The sequence below is a fragment of the Phragmites australis genome, chromosome 4 (assembly GCF_958298935.1).
Source record: "Phragmites australis chromosome 4, lpPhrAust1.1, whole genome shotgun sequence".
Classification (NCBI taxonomy): Eukaryota; Viridiplantae; Streptophyta; class Magnoliopsida; order Poales; family Poaceae; genus Phragmites; species Phragmites australis.
The window spans coordinates 11,287,186-11,302,499 of record NC_084924.1 but is presented as its reverse complement, the minus strand read 5'-3'; the positions used below and the strand labels follow the sequence as shown (position 1 = coordinate 11,302,499).

General features: G+C 45.5%; 1 pseudogene; it reads left to right on the top strand.

Moving 5' to 3' along the window:
- The first annotated feature begins 1,110 nt into the window (after positions 1-1,110).
- Positions 1,111-3,863, top strand: LOC133914596 (xylan glycosyltransferase MUCI21-like; annotated as a pseudogene).
- Positions 3,864-15,314: the final 11,451 nt, after the last annotated feature.

The following is a 15,314-nucleotide window of genomic DNA, read 5'->3' as shown; positions in this document are numbered from 1 at the left end:
CTCCCACCGTCTCAAATCAAGGGGTGGAGCAAACCCGCTGCATCACACCACGAGGAGGACACACGCCAGTGATCATCAACATGCAGGCTCTTGCGGCGTGCACGACTGTTGGGGAAATGCCCCAGTCTGAGATATTTAGACGATGTACTGTGGCATTACTATAGTGATCATAATATACCAGTACCACATCACATGTAAAGGGCTGAAAGGTGCAGAATATCCTCATATGCACATGATTATAATATAATATCTTAGGGACAGAGTGGTAATTCCCCTTACTCCTTCTCTCTATAACATAAGCCCTCAAAGGGCAGGGGAGGAGGACTCCAACTTTTCCTTCTCAGGACACAACCTTCTTACGGCTTCTTCCACTCCTTTTGGGGTCTCAGTTCATCTCCAAGAGCCTCCTCATTGGAAAAGGTTCTCGCCGTGTTTTATTTGAGGCACATCTTCATGCCCCAACAGATGGAGCCGTCCATGGGGACGCTACATGAGAATCCGCGTAAGGAAGGAAGGCTAGAGCATGTTGTGAGAGGAGATAGCTCTATGCGTACCGACTCGCCATCTGCCACATCATTGCCTGGGGGAGCATTGTCATGCCCCATGCGCACGTGCCCTCGTTGCTGCTTGTCTTCACGTGACTCCATGAGGGGGAGGCCACTGGCTCGGTGTCTCACGCACAGGCAGGCCGATCGTCTAAGTTGAGTGGCGAGTGGCCAGCGTTGGGCCATTGTAACACAAGTGGGCCCACCATGACTGCCATTTGCGCTGTCTGACGCACCCGAATCCACCAATGTTCAGATTGCCACCACCTTTTTGATCAGCATCTTTGTCAAAGCCTCACCGCGCTGCACGCATGTGCACACGGGCTCCGATTCCACGCCTAGAACGCTGTTGCATGGCCCGTGTGGCACTCGCGAGGTTCGCATTCAAGCTAGGGCCAACCCTGAACCATGAAGGTTCACAAAGATGTAGATAAGTGTACTACCCCTGCGAATAAATATCTACTCCTATTTTATTGCAATTTAGCAGTAGTTGCGTGCCTTCAGCTGCACAACTTTATGCACACCGCAGCAGGGCAGCATGTCACCTCCCTATCCACAACAGGGCATGGCGCCGTGGTACTTGACAAAAAGTCCTCATGTGGTCTAACCATGTCTTTGGGGTAGTTACTCTCGTGGTGTAGAAGATAGTAGTGTATTTACTGTCATTCGCGTATAGAGACTCTATGGTCTATGGTACACCTCAGAGGGTGCATGTGGATGGTACTAGAGAGTACCTCTTGATATTTATGGTGCCCACCTGTCTCGTCCACTGACAAGCTTATCTCCTTGTCAGAGGTTGGCGCATGAGAGTATGGCAACCCAACGTGCCCGTGTTTCCTGGGCCCACATTGTTGTACCTTAATAGTTGAGTACTATGATGTGTGGTGGCAGCAGCTTTTTGAATATGGATGGGCCGCATGGGAACTCTGTATAGTCGTTTATGGCTGCTATGGCAGAGTGGCGTGGCTACAATGCTTATCCTATGGCTAGCTAACAGCGTGGCATGCGCCTGAGGTATTCACATTTATTATTGGACTATACTGGTTATCAGTACTGATGAGTAATCCAAATCTTATGTGCAGGCGTTGAAAACTCTACCTGAACATCTGAGCCTCCCGGCTTCTAAGCCCTGAGCTAAGTAGCAGTAAATAATTTTTACTTCAGTAGGTTGTGGCCAGCCTACAGCTATGAGTGCGTATTGTGTATAGGATGTCGTGCGTCATGCGCTTGTCTTTCTCTTGTTTGCTCACCATGCATGCAAGCTGATGAAAAGCCAAGAATCAGGTGTCCACATCGGATGCAAGGCAGCGTACCCCTAAACGGAGTCTGGTTGCCTGGTGTCACTAGCTCTGGCATAGGCACCAGGTAGTCTCCTCACGTCAAGAATGGCGCGAGCATCTTCGCTCGTGGGATGGCTCCATATCAGGGGCCCGAGCTCCGTAGTTCGAAGTCTCCTCCGCGCTCTAGGTCACCTCCTTGCTAGAGGCCCCCCTTCATGCTCTACCAAAAGGCAGCGCTCCAGCCACCCTCTATGCTTGAGGCTTCGCTCCGGCCCACCTCGCTGGAAGGCAAGCTCAACAGGGTGGAATCCCCTCCGTGCTCTGGGCCACCTCCTCGTCGGAGGCCCCCCTCCGCATTATGTGCTAAAGGCAACGCTCCAACCATCCTTCGTGCCAGAGGCTTTGCTCTGGCACACCTCGTCTGGGGCCAAGTTCTGCAGGACGGAATCCCTTCCGTGCTCTAGACCACCTCCTTCCTGGAGGCCCCCCTCTGCGCTCTGCGCTGAACGCAACGCTCTGACCACCCTCTATGCTGGAGGCTTCGCTCTGGCCCACCTCACAGGGAGCCAAGATCCATAGGGCGGAGTCCCCTCTACGATCCGAGCTACCTCCTCATTGGAGGGCCCCCTCCGTGCTCTGCGCAGAAGGTAGCGCTCCAGCCACCCTCCATACCGAAGGCTTCACTCTGACCCACCTCACCGGAGGCTGAGCTCCGTAGGGCGGAGTCCTCTCTACGCTCCGGGTCACCTCCTTGCTAGAGGTCATCCTCCGCATTCAGCGCCGAAGGTAGCGCTCTGGCCACCCTCCGTGCCGAAGGCTTCGCTCCTCCCACCTCGCTAGAGGCCCCGCCCTTCTGTGCCGAAGGCCACGCTCTGCCCCACCTCGCCGGAGGTCAAGCTCCATAGGATGGAGACCCCCTCCACGCTAAGCTGCCCACGGTGGGCAACAATAGCCTCTGTTGTGACCGCACATCCGACTGTGCAGACATTTGTTCGAAGGAGACTTGTGCATGCGCTCGGTAAGCACGTCGTTCCAGCTCGTGTCCGATAACTCAAATGTGGTGGAGGAGAAGATATGGCCGTACACGTGCAAGTGGGAGGCCAACAACATGACGACCATCAGCTAGGTGCACCTTCGCCGCGTGTCCCCCAACAGCACTGCGCAATGCGATGCATGGCACGATGTGTCGGCCGTGCTATTCTTCACCAACGAGTAAACAGGTAATGTATACCACGAGTGCAATGATGGCGTCCTGCCGCTGTTCGACATAGCACAACACCTCTGGCGTTGCGTGGTGTTTGTGATCCTTGAATACCGCAATTGGTGGATCACCAAGTATGGCAACATTGTGTCCCAACTATCAGCATTCTCACCGATCGACTTCATCGCTGACCACCGCGTCCACTGCTTCCCCGGGTAATCTTCGTGCTCCACATCCATGACGAGCTGATCGTGGACCCTATGAAGACGCCCAAGGGCAAGAGCATCGGTGACTTCCACAGGCTCCTCAATGATGCCTACCGCGATCGCATCTAGTTCGTCAAGTGCCTTGAGTGCCATGTAGCTCACTCCCCCAAGGCACGACTCTTATCAGGACAGGTCAAGTGTGGAGATTAGGTCGTGGACCGGCTCCCACGTGATCCAGAACAAGGTGAACATGGCTGCACTGGCCATGAACGTGGGCTTCGACACACACATAATCCGCCCTGGCCGCACCACCGAGCTATGCAGGATATATAGGGAGCTCAACTCCAGCGACGCCATGGTGGGCGTGCACGGCGCGACCATGACGCACTTCCTCTTAATACTCCTTGGCAAGATGTTCATCTAGCTAGTGCCCCTCAGCATGGACTAGGCCACCAGCGCTTGTTTCAGCGAGCCAGCAACGCAGCTCGGCCTGTGGTGCGTCGGCTACAAGATCCTCCCTAAGGAGAGCTCACTATTTGACGAGCACCCAACTGGCGACCCCGTGCTCACTAACCCTGCTGGCATCACCCAATCACCTCTACCACCAAAAAGCAACCTAGTTGTCCTCTAGCATGTACCAAAAGCAGCATGGCCACAGGGAATAGTGCTAAAAGCTATTACATCTTTGTTGTTTTCTTTCTTCTAACCATGGATGTAGCTTGACAAATGGAGTGCTCCTGTCGAGCCCGGTTCATCCCCGTGCATGCCTTAAGCCTTCAACCACTGGCTCTGGCCTTGCTGGCTCCGGTCTGGGACTGTGCACACCTCCGACCAAGCGAGCCTCTGGAACCACTGGCCCCAGCCTAGGATTTGGCCTCATGCGCGTGCTCCGCCTCTGGCCTGGTAGGCCTACGACCACACACGCGAAGCTCCTCTGGCCTCGCCAACTCCGCCTTTGGCCTGGCATGCCTCCAGTCGCGCGTGAGCCTAAGTTAACACGCCTAAGCTCCCACCAACCACCAGGTACGTTGCTTGCTACTTGCTCCATAATGATGTCTTCTAAGTTAAATACTTGTGCTTGTTCACTGTGCGGACAGGCATGCATTCTCACAAACGCGTGCTCATGTAGGGCACCAGGTGACCAGCAAATGTGTGCATACGCATATGCATGCTTGCTCATTTGGACGCTAGCAAAAGCTTGTATTTGACAAGTACAACATGAATTAGCATGTGTTCAAGTCTGGTGTCATGAATTAAGTGGTGTAGCCCCCATGTTTGACCGAGGCAAAGGCTATAGCTAGAAACGTCGATCAAAAAGTGTGTAGGCCCAACTACACATCGCATATGGCCCACATGCGTCATATTAATCAAGCCATTGCTAAAACGAGTATACGACATTAGTCAAGCTAGAACATCTTGCAGAAATGGCATATATTTTCAAGAAAAACACATGCGGCCTTGAAAATATAAATTCCTAATCCTAGGCTGTGTTACCTCTCTGTTGCACAAAGCACACACTATCTGAGTGGCCCCGCGCCTTGGCAAAAGCCCACGGTGATGGCAAAAGCCCATCATAGTGGCACTTGCTCTACACCTCGTAGGCCATAGGCTTCGGTCGCGTGACCTTGTTCTGCACCTCGTAAGCCATAGGCCTCGGTCGTGTGACACATTGCCTTAATGGTCCCATGCCTTGGTGAAAGCCCACGATGATGGAAAAAGCCCATTACAGTGGCACTTCCTCTGCCACCTTGAAGGTTGTATGCCTACGTCGCGTCGAGCATAAGTTCCTCTGCCACCTCAAAGGCTATATGCCTCTGTCGCATCAAGCGTAAGATCCTCCGCTACCTCAAAGGTCGTATGCCTCTATCGCATTGAGTTTAAGATCCTTCGTCACCTCAAAGGTCGTATGCCTCCATCGCGTCGAGCGTAAGATCCTCCGCCACCTCAAAGGTTGTATGTCTCCATCGTGTCAAGTGTAAGATCCTCTGCCACCTCGAAGGTCGTATGCCTCTGTCGTGTCGAGCGTAAGATCCCCCGCCACCTCGAAGGTCATATGCCTCCATCGCGTCAAGAATAAAATCCTCCATCGCCTTAGACCAAGGACCTCCCAAAGAAATCACTACGGCGTCATGACATCGCTTCAGTCGCACCTAGAGAACCCTATAGTCATGCCCTCCACCAGCTCGTGGCCAAACGATGTGAGGGGTTTGGGAATAACGCTCCGTGTGATGCACACTGTGCATAATATGCGAGATGCGCCTTCCGCTCGCTCGTGGTCGAAAAGTGCTAGGGGGTGGGAGTCAAGGAGTCAAAAGGCTTGCCCGATCCCGCACAAGTTGTAGGATTTTGCTAACTTTGTCAACACACTTTATTTTCAAACCAACTACAAAACCAGTACAAGAACCAAGATCCAGATAAACTTAGAAGGGATTCAAGGGTATTTTGAATCCAGGGCTTCGTCATCATCATGCCTCCCTTAGCCTCGCCGTCGACTCTACTTCCGGCCTCCACCGTGGGACTTCGAACGGCCTTGCCTTCGTCGAGCCTCATCGTGTCTACCGTTGAGGGGGTAACGGACTGCCTCCCTCAGCCTCGTCATCGAGTCCATCGCAGGGCTCTGGACGACCCTACCTCTATCAAGCCTCACCGTATCTACCACTGAGAGGGTAGTGGACTTCCTTCTTCAGCCTCACTGTCGACTCCTCCTCCAACCTCTGCCGTTGGGCTCCAAACAGCCCTACCTCCATCAAGCCTCACCGCATCTACCACTGAGGGGGTAGCAGACTGCCACCCTCAACCTCGGCATCGACTCCGCCTTCGACCTCCGCCGTGGGGCTCTAGACGCCTCTGCCTCTGTCAAGCCTCCCTGCATCTACCGGTGAGGGGGTAGTGGACTGCCTCCCTTAGCATCGTCATTGGCTCCGCCTCTGGCCTCCACCACGAGGCTTTGAATGGCTCCACCTCCATCGAGCCTCCCCGCGTCTACTGCTGAGGGGGTAGCAGACAGCTCCCTCAGCCTCATTATCAACTCCACCTCCGGTGTCCGCCGCATGGCTCCAGACGGCCCCGCCTAAATTGAGTCTCATGCATCTACCGCTGAGGGAATAGCGGACTGCCTCCTCAACCTCATCATGGACTCCATCGCGGGGCTCCGGACGGCCCTGCCTCCGTCAAACCTGGCCATGTCTACCGCTGAGGAGGTAACGTACTGCCTCCCTCAGCCTCGTTGTTGACTCCGCCTCTGACCTCTACCGTTGGGCTCCAGACGGTCATGCCTCCGTCGAGCCTCTCCGTGTCTACCGCTAAGAGGGTAGCAGACTGCATCCTCAGTCTTGCCATCGACAACTACCGCGGGGCTCCAAACAACCCTACCTTCGCCGAGCCTCGCTATCGATTGTGCCTCCAGCCTCCACCGCAGGGCTCAGGACGCCCCTCCAAATGGCCCTACCTTCGCCGAGCCTCACCACATCTACCGCTGAGAGGGTAGCGGACTGCCTCCCTTAGCCTCACCGTCGACTCCACCTCTAGCCTCTGCCGTTGGGCTCCAGACGGTCCTGCCTCCGTCGAGCCTCTCCGTGTCTACCGTTGAGAGGGTAGCAGACTTTCTCCCTTACCATAAACCAATGCATATAAACCAATTCAATGCAGAGATTAATTTTGAAATAATTTTAGTGCACTTTGGAATACTTAGCCAAAATAATACATCTGAATATGTATATATACATATAAGTATATACATATATTAAAATGTATATTTCCTTGATTTTAATTGGTTCAATTAACTATAATTTTTTTAATTTGGAGTGAATTTTTCCATTAATCAACATGCTAAAACTCAGGTTGTCACACTCATCCAATGAGATCAATTTTGAATTCAAAAAACGAAAGAAAAAAACTTTCCCCCAAAAAGAAATGAAAGAAATGACTAGCCCTCAACGGAATAACCAATATAATAAAGGGAAACACAAGATAAGATGCATGTGTTTGAAATATTATGGTATGTTCTTTTAAGCACAAGTATGAATCATGATAAGCACAATCTAAATATGAAAAGTCATTATGTGAGATATATCATGATCGAAAAAGCTGGGGAATTCAAATAAACAAGCATCTCATCTCATACCACAAGGATATATCTGTGAATATAAAAAGGCATAAATGTATGGAGTAGCTCACAAAGTAGGTGAAGATGCTATCACATCCAACAAGCTTATTCAAAAACCATCATAAGGTATGAAAAACCATCCAAGTCTCGATCACGTCAAGAAAAAACCAAGATCTATCAAGCTTTTGTTCTCCATCCCTTGTTCCAAACACCTAAAAAGCACTAGAAGATGTCAACACCATGGTACTGGGATTAATAATTAAATTTTTAGGAATCAAGTACGGAGACACACGACTAAGAACACAAGCAATCATAACACAAGTATTCTTATGAGCAAAATCAGTTTTAGATTTTCCCTGTGTTTCTAGCAACAAAAGGTGAAGAAGTCACCCGAGACACAAAATGAGATGCCACAACCTCGCGAGGAATAAAACGTGCCCTTATCAAATTAGACCTAGCCTAAAACATTTCTTTCCTTTGTTGTTTAGCTAGTCTAAAGCAAAAATCTACTAAATATCCATCTCTACCACAATGAGTGCAAGTGTACTTAACACGATGCTTAGGTTTAGAAGAAGAAACAACATTTGCATCATTGTAGAATAAAAATCGAGCAAACTTAAAAGTAACTTTTTTAGGTTCATCAACTATTTCAAATTTACCACTACCAAGAGTCCTAATAACCATTAGAGCATGTGACTTAGAATGAGCAGAGAGATAAAAAAAACCTTCTTTACATGTCACCGTCTTAGATGTATCTAAAATCTGGTTTAGACTTTTAGTTCCCCTAGAAAGTTGTTGTACATCTTGTTTTAAGTAATCAACTTGTTTCAAAAGAGTTGGGTACTTATCACAAGTAAAATTAATGGATTTATTTTGTTTACGACAATTAGAGAATGAAAGAGCCTCATGAGTAAGCATATCACTAACTAATTGAGAAAGTCTAGCATTAGCATCATGCCACTTCAATTCAAAAATAGAGCGATTAGAATAAGAAGTTGAATCAAGAAAATCAGAAATTGAAGAACTAACATTTCTAACTTGTTTGCAATTCAACACAATAAATTTCTCATTCATCTCAATTTTTTCTCTAAGTTTCTCAACAGTTGAGGTATGAACATCTCTAATAGAAGTAAGCTCAGAATAAATAAAGTCACATGATTTGCAAGCATCATCATCGGGATTTAAAGTTTTAAGTCTTGCAATTTCATAATAAATTGAATCAATTAAAACATCATATTTTTTAATTTTCTTGTTACATTTCTCTAAGAGTGTGCCAAGATGAACAACAGTATTAGACAAATCATCGTAAGTAGTTTATTCCTCATTATCGTTGCTGTCAAGTTCATCCTCGGTAGAGCTTTCTTTTTTGCTTGCTATGAGACACAACCCTTTCAAGTCATGTATCGCCTTGCCCGTTGATGTTCTGTTATCCTTGCTGCTCTCTGAATCAACATTGCACAAGTTGACTTGCTTAAGCGCCAAAAGAACTCGATACACAACCTTACGTTTGAGAAAGCTCTTCTTCTTGAAAGGGCGCTTCTTTTTCTCATTTTTCTCACTTGATGCTATACATGCAAGATTAGAACAATTTATTCTTATATGATTAAGTTAACCGCACTCAAAGCATCTCGGGGCTCTCTTACCCCTCTCTTCCTCATTCTCACATTTTGCAAAGCTTTATTAAAATGAGTAGAGAGTAGCGCTAAATCTTTTTCAGAAATTTTCTCAAGATGATCATCTATTAGTGAACACAAAAAGGATAAAACAAAGCTTGATGAAGAAGACTCAGAATCAAACATGTGACGTTAGGAAATTAAAGCAATTGATTTATTTGGATTCTTTTTAGCAAAAACATCTAACTCATGAGTTTTCAATTTAGAATAAAGCATATATAACGTAAGTGTACTCATGACAATAAATTCTCTAATTGTTGTAATTTTTATCCCCTAAATTGACATGTCTAAAGCTCCTAATATTTGATATGCATTTTCAGCATCTATGAATGTTACATTAACATCATACAAATTGCTAAGGATCTTATTAAAGTGAGCAAAAAACCATCAAGAGACTAACTCAGCTTCATCTCAAATCGCATGTATTATTTCTTATATAAATCTTGACATTTCTCTTTTATGGTAGACGAATCCTCATGGTGATCACAAAACACTTTCCATACCTCGTACGTCGATTTGAGATATACAACTCTGTCAAAGTCACTCCTTCCCAAACTTTGGATGACCAGATTCCTTGCCTTGCTGTTAGCCTCGACGTTGGCATGTTCTGCATCAGCACTTCATTGTTCTCAAGAATCTCGTAAGGCTTGAAGACCTTCTCCCAAATTGCAAAACCCTAGACTTGAATATAAGCTTCCATCTCCACCTTCCAGAACTGAATACCAACATCATTGAAAACATAAGATTTTATGAAATACCTATCCGATGTCATATTTTTAATTACCGACTAAGATCAATTAACATCAAAAACATAAAATTTAGTGAAATACCTATCTCACGTCATGTTTCTAATTACCGATTAAGCTCAATTAGAGAAGTTTTAGGTTCTGATACCACTTATAGGATTGATTACTCACTAAATAGGCAATTAGAGGAGTGAATGATCGCGAAAGCTAAAATTTATTTTTTGTAATTAAAAATTCACCCTAAATAAATCCACCATGTTTTTAAACTTAGTAAAAATCTTAGAAAGAAGATCCGATTGACTTAGAATATTTACAGCGAAAAGTAGATAAAAATTTGCAACTAATACAACAAGAATCACGTTAATCAGATATCCGAATCTTAATATATGACTCCCAAAATCAAAACCGTAAAGGATGATTAAGAAATAATTAACCTCTGCAAACCCGGAGATTAGCAACACATCATCTTGAAAACCTCATTTTCAATGCTCAGAAGTGTTCACAAGATATCTCACAAAAGCGTCCTATTTTTTCCGAGATCCCTCTCTAATTTCTCTCTAATATGCTCTTTCTTTGTGTCCGTCCGTTCTGCATTACTACAACCGAACTGTAGCCTGCAGTCCGAACAGGAACCTCAGCACTGGAGCCTGTTTTTTCCTTGTTGGTTACGTGTAAAGATGTCTAAATGGATCGTGTAACATAAGTCAGATCTGCACGACACGAGACCTTGGACCATACCTGGGCTGAACGTGCGGTACGGCAGGCCAGCACGGCCCGGGTACGCGTTGGCCCAGGAGGCACGGCCGGCCCGGCACGGCACGGCCTAGCGCGCGGGGCACATCCCAGCGGGCACGCCTGGGCCAGCAGTAGCCGTTGCGGGTCCGGTCGGCACGCGGGGGCATGACAGCACACGGGTCTCCGATATTTTTGAATTTTATAGTCGTTTTGTGACCGTTTGAGCTTCAAAAAATTCAAAAAATTTGCAAAAATCACTATTTTTCACCTATAAATAGAGGAACACCCTGCCCTTCCATTCCACACCAGCAAAACCATTTTCTCTCTTGTTTCCTCCTCTCATTCTTGTCTCAAAGTTCATGAGAATTAGCGATAATTTAGCAAATTTAGTTTGAATTGTTGCAAAAAATCCGAGCAATTCCAAAACCGTCATCCTGCTGACCTGCTGTCTTGAAGTCGAAGAAATCTTGGTGATTTTTTTGCATCGTTGTTCAGTCTTGTTTTATTACTTGATTATTTCTAACTCTAAATATTTGCAAATTTTAGTGTCATTCGACATTGATCATGGATGCCGGTGATCATGATATATCCATAGGTCATGATTTTTTTTCTCCAAGGACTCACAGGGGACTACGGCTCCTTTGATACCAGTGCTGCAGGTGATGATGGACCCGACGGTGAACCTCTGGTTGGTTCACATGCAGGTGATGCAGCAGCACCTCCATCGTCGGGCTCTACAAGTGCGCACACATTAGCAAGCACCGGGTCTAAAAGATCAAGAGCCGGTACTTCCGAAGTTTGGCAAGACTTTGAAAGGTTCTACAAAGAGGAAGATGGGGTAAGTGTCAGGTATGCTAGGTGTTATATTTATAAACATGAATTATCTACAAAGCCCTCGAGTGAAACAGGGCACTTGAAGAGGCATGTCATAAGTTGCAAGCGAAAGAGTAGAGCAACCATGAAGCAGACGGTGTTGCAGTACAACCCCGATGGCTCTGTTCGTCATTGGGAGTACGACTCCGCCAATGCTAAAAAGAGCTACGTCGCTTCATTGCAAGAGCGGATCTACACTCAATATCTGTGAATCTACTGCATTTGAAGATTACATTAAGCAAGCTCATAATCTTAGGTTCATGCATGTTTCTAGACAAACAACTAGTAGAGATATGATAAAATACTACAATACCTGTCGTAGCAAGCTTAAAGAAAATGTTGCAAACATGTACATTTTCAGTTGCTTTGACCTTGGACATATGGACAGGTAGGGCTAGAGAGGATTATCTTAGTGTGGTTGCTCATTTTGTTAATAATGATTGAGAATTAGAAAAGAGAATAATAGGTTTTCGGTTGATTGACAATACGCATATCGGTAAAAATATTGCGGAAAAAATATCTCAAGTAGTTGCAGACTTTGGTCTCACGAATAAAATATCTTCTATCACTTTAGATAATGCCGGTACAAATTCTAGAGCAATAGATATTCTTACTCCATTGTTTAGTACCTATACTAAATCTTTCTTGTTACATCAACGTTGTTCTTGTCATATTATCAATCTTATAGTAAAATCCGATTTGAAGAGGTTGTTGCAATACCTAGACGATTTTCTTACTGCAATATATTTTATGAACTCCTCTGACCAACGAATTGCAGCATATAAACAATATTGTGTTGCAATGGGTGTGCGTCCATGTAAGTTTGCTGTGGACATGCCGCTAAGATGGAACTCTACTTTTTTTATGCTCAAAAATATTATATCATATAAGAGCATATTTAGTGTGTTTATTTATACACATTACCATCAGTATGGGGTCAAACTTTACTCACAGAAGCGCATTGGTATGTTGCCGTAAGGATACTGGAGTTTCTTGAATTTTTTTATGATTCAACTGTGAGTTTATCAGAAGTTTATTATCCAACATCTTGTTTAGTAGTGCATAATATTATTGAAATTGCTACTCATTTAAACAATGATGAAAATGACAACCTTTTAAGAGATTGTGTAGTTCCTATGAAATCTAAATTCTTAAAGTATTGGAAAGAAATTCCTTTGTTGTACGCCTTTGTCTTTATTTTAGATCCTAGAGCTAAAATTGCAGCTTTCTTAGAGTTCTCACAATTCTAGATGATGCTCTTGGCCATGATTATTTTAATTATTATACTAATGTTCGTTCTAAGTTATTTAAAGTTTATAGTAAATATGAAACAAAGTATGGCGGAGTTCGCCTGCAACGACCTCCACTAGCACCCACAATGAGTAAGAAGACGACAACATGGGGGAAAATATTTGGTGCAGGTTCTTCATCAAGAAGTTCAGACTTTTCGTCACGATCGTCTACGAGAGCTAAATTCCAACATCCGGAGGGGAGCTAACTACCTTCATCGACAGTGACGTTATCAGCCATGAACAAGAAAACCTCAACATACTACAATGGTGGCATGAGCACAAGAAGAATTATTCGATGCTTTCACTATTAGCACGAGATTTGTTAATAGTTCCTGTATCTATAGTTTCTTCTAAGGCTGCATTCAGTCTTACTGGAAGGATAATCGAAGAGAGAAGAACAAATCTGTCAAGTAAGATGGTTGAAATACTCACTATAGTAAAAGATTGGGAACAACCTGAAGCACGAATGCAACACACTGCAGAGAACACTGAGCTTGAAGAATGATTCCAAAATTTGTATCTAGATGCTGATGAAAACGTGTAATTTCAAATTTTCTGAGCTAGGTTGTACTCTTTTTTCCTTTACTAGAAAGGTTTTTAATGAGGCAACCTATCAATAAAGCTCATTTTTAGAATTAATTATGTGTCCCTATTATTTTTAAGTTTTTTATTTTATTGATGTTTTTTCTTTGTTTTTTTCGAAAACGACCCCCACGGCCCCACCTACCTCTCGTCTTGGCCTATAAATACCATCTCAAACTCCATGTGATCTCATCGGTCACCTATCTCTCTTTATCTAGTTGCTAGTCAAGTAGCCAGTAGCCACTTCACATCAAGAAATCAATTCCATATTTCAATTCATGGATCAAGACGCCGAGAACTCGCGTGCATGGTCATGGGTGTGGCAACATTTTGAAAAGGTCTTTAGAGAAATTAACGGGGAACAGGTAAGATTTGCTAAGTGTAATATATGCAGCAATGAATTATGTGCCAGATCTCTAAATGGAACAGGACACTTGAGGAAATATATTAAATATTGAAAGCAAAATTCTGGAGTTTCTAGTGAAACCATGTAATTTTCGGAGTATAATTATAGATTGTACTCTTTTTTCTTTTAGTAGAAAGGTTTTTAACGAGGCAGCCAATCAATAAAGCTCTTATTTATTTATTTTCTATAATTTTTTTGATTTTTTAGAATTTTTAGCTATTATTTTTAATTTTTTATTTTCGGAGTGCTGCCGGGCCGAGCATGTCTCCACCGTGCCGGCTGGGCCCGTCGTGTCAACCTACTGTGGACCGAGGACGCGGCACGTAGACCAGCACAGTACGACTTGTTACAGTAAACAGACCCATCAGGCCGTATCATAGTCAAGTCGTACCGAACTGAACTCGTGCCGGACCGACTCGAGTGATCCATTTAGTCATCTGTAGTTACGTGCTCTGATGCATGCTTGACCACATGCATAGTGACGCAATTGACCGAGTCGAAAAGGAACCCAACACCCGCGTGCTCCTGGCCGTCTCGTGCACGTGAAGCACCTGGCCGTGTCACATACGAATCCAACGGCTGGCCGGCCAGCTGCCGGACCACCACAGAACCCGCACTAAACTTGCATGCGTTTTTTTAATCAAGCACAGAACAGGCCTAATCATCCTCCAAGCACAAGGCTGGACTCCTCCAGGTCCGCGCGCCCGTGTGGCCCTACGACAAGTCACGCGTCTACGAGACCACGACTCCGCGCGCCTTCGACGTTCACTCGTTTGTTTGTTGTGATCCACTAGCGCCACGAGAACTTTGGACTGATGACTGCTACCAATTCCAATCGTTGATGAAGACTTCTCTCATTTTTTTTATTCTCTCTCTTCAGAGTCCGGCTGGCAGCAAATGCCACCTTCCCACGAAGAAACGCGTCGCCACCAAAGCAAGTGCCTTTGTTTACTTTGTCAACAAAAACATATGCAGTATGCAGATGTAGGTCGTCATGTTTGGGACTGATTTTGAGTATACGTATGCTAGATTAATCATAGGCAACTGCATAAAGGATCTATGAACACGCGTGCGTCGCCGAACTCTTAATTCCCGCTCCCGCCGCCTAGCTAATTCCTGAGAAGATGGAGATTGTGTCGTTCGGGTGATCAGGGTATTCTATCCTAGAATCAAGTGCTCGGCTGCAGAATCAGATTTTTTTTTTTTCTTCTCACGGGCTAAAACAACAGGGCCATCGCATGTTTTATTTTAGGAGGTAGTCTGCTACCCCTCAGCAAACGTGGCGAGGCTCAACGGAGGCAGGGCCGTCTGGAGCCCAACAGCAGAGGGCGGAGGTGGAATCGATGGTGAGGCTAAGGGAGGCAGTCCGCTACCCTCTCAGCGGTAGATGTGGCGAGGCTCGATAAAGGTAGGGTCGTTTGGAGCTCCGCGATAGTTGTCGATGGCAAGGCTGAGGATGCAGTCCGCTACCTCTTCAGCGGTAGACCTGACGAGGCTCGACGGAGGCAGGGCAAATTGAATGTTTCTCAAATTCAAATATATTCTTAGATTCCCTTCAGCTCAAATAAAATTGAATTCAAATAATATGAATCAAATCTTCTCCTGAATATCAAGATCCAAATCCAAATCACAATTCAAATATTCCAAATTGAATTCTCCAAATCTAAAGT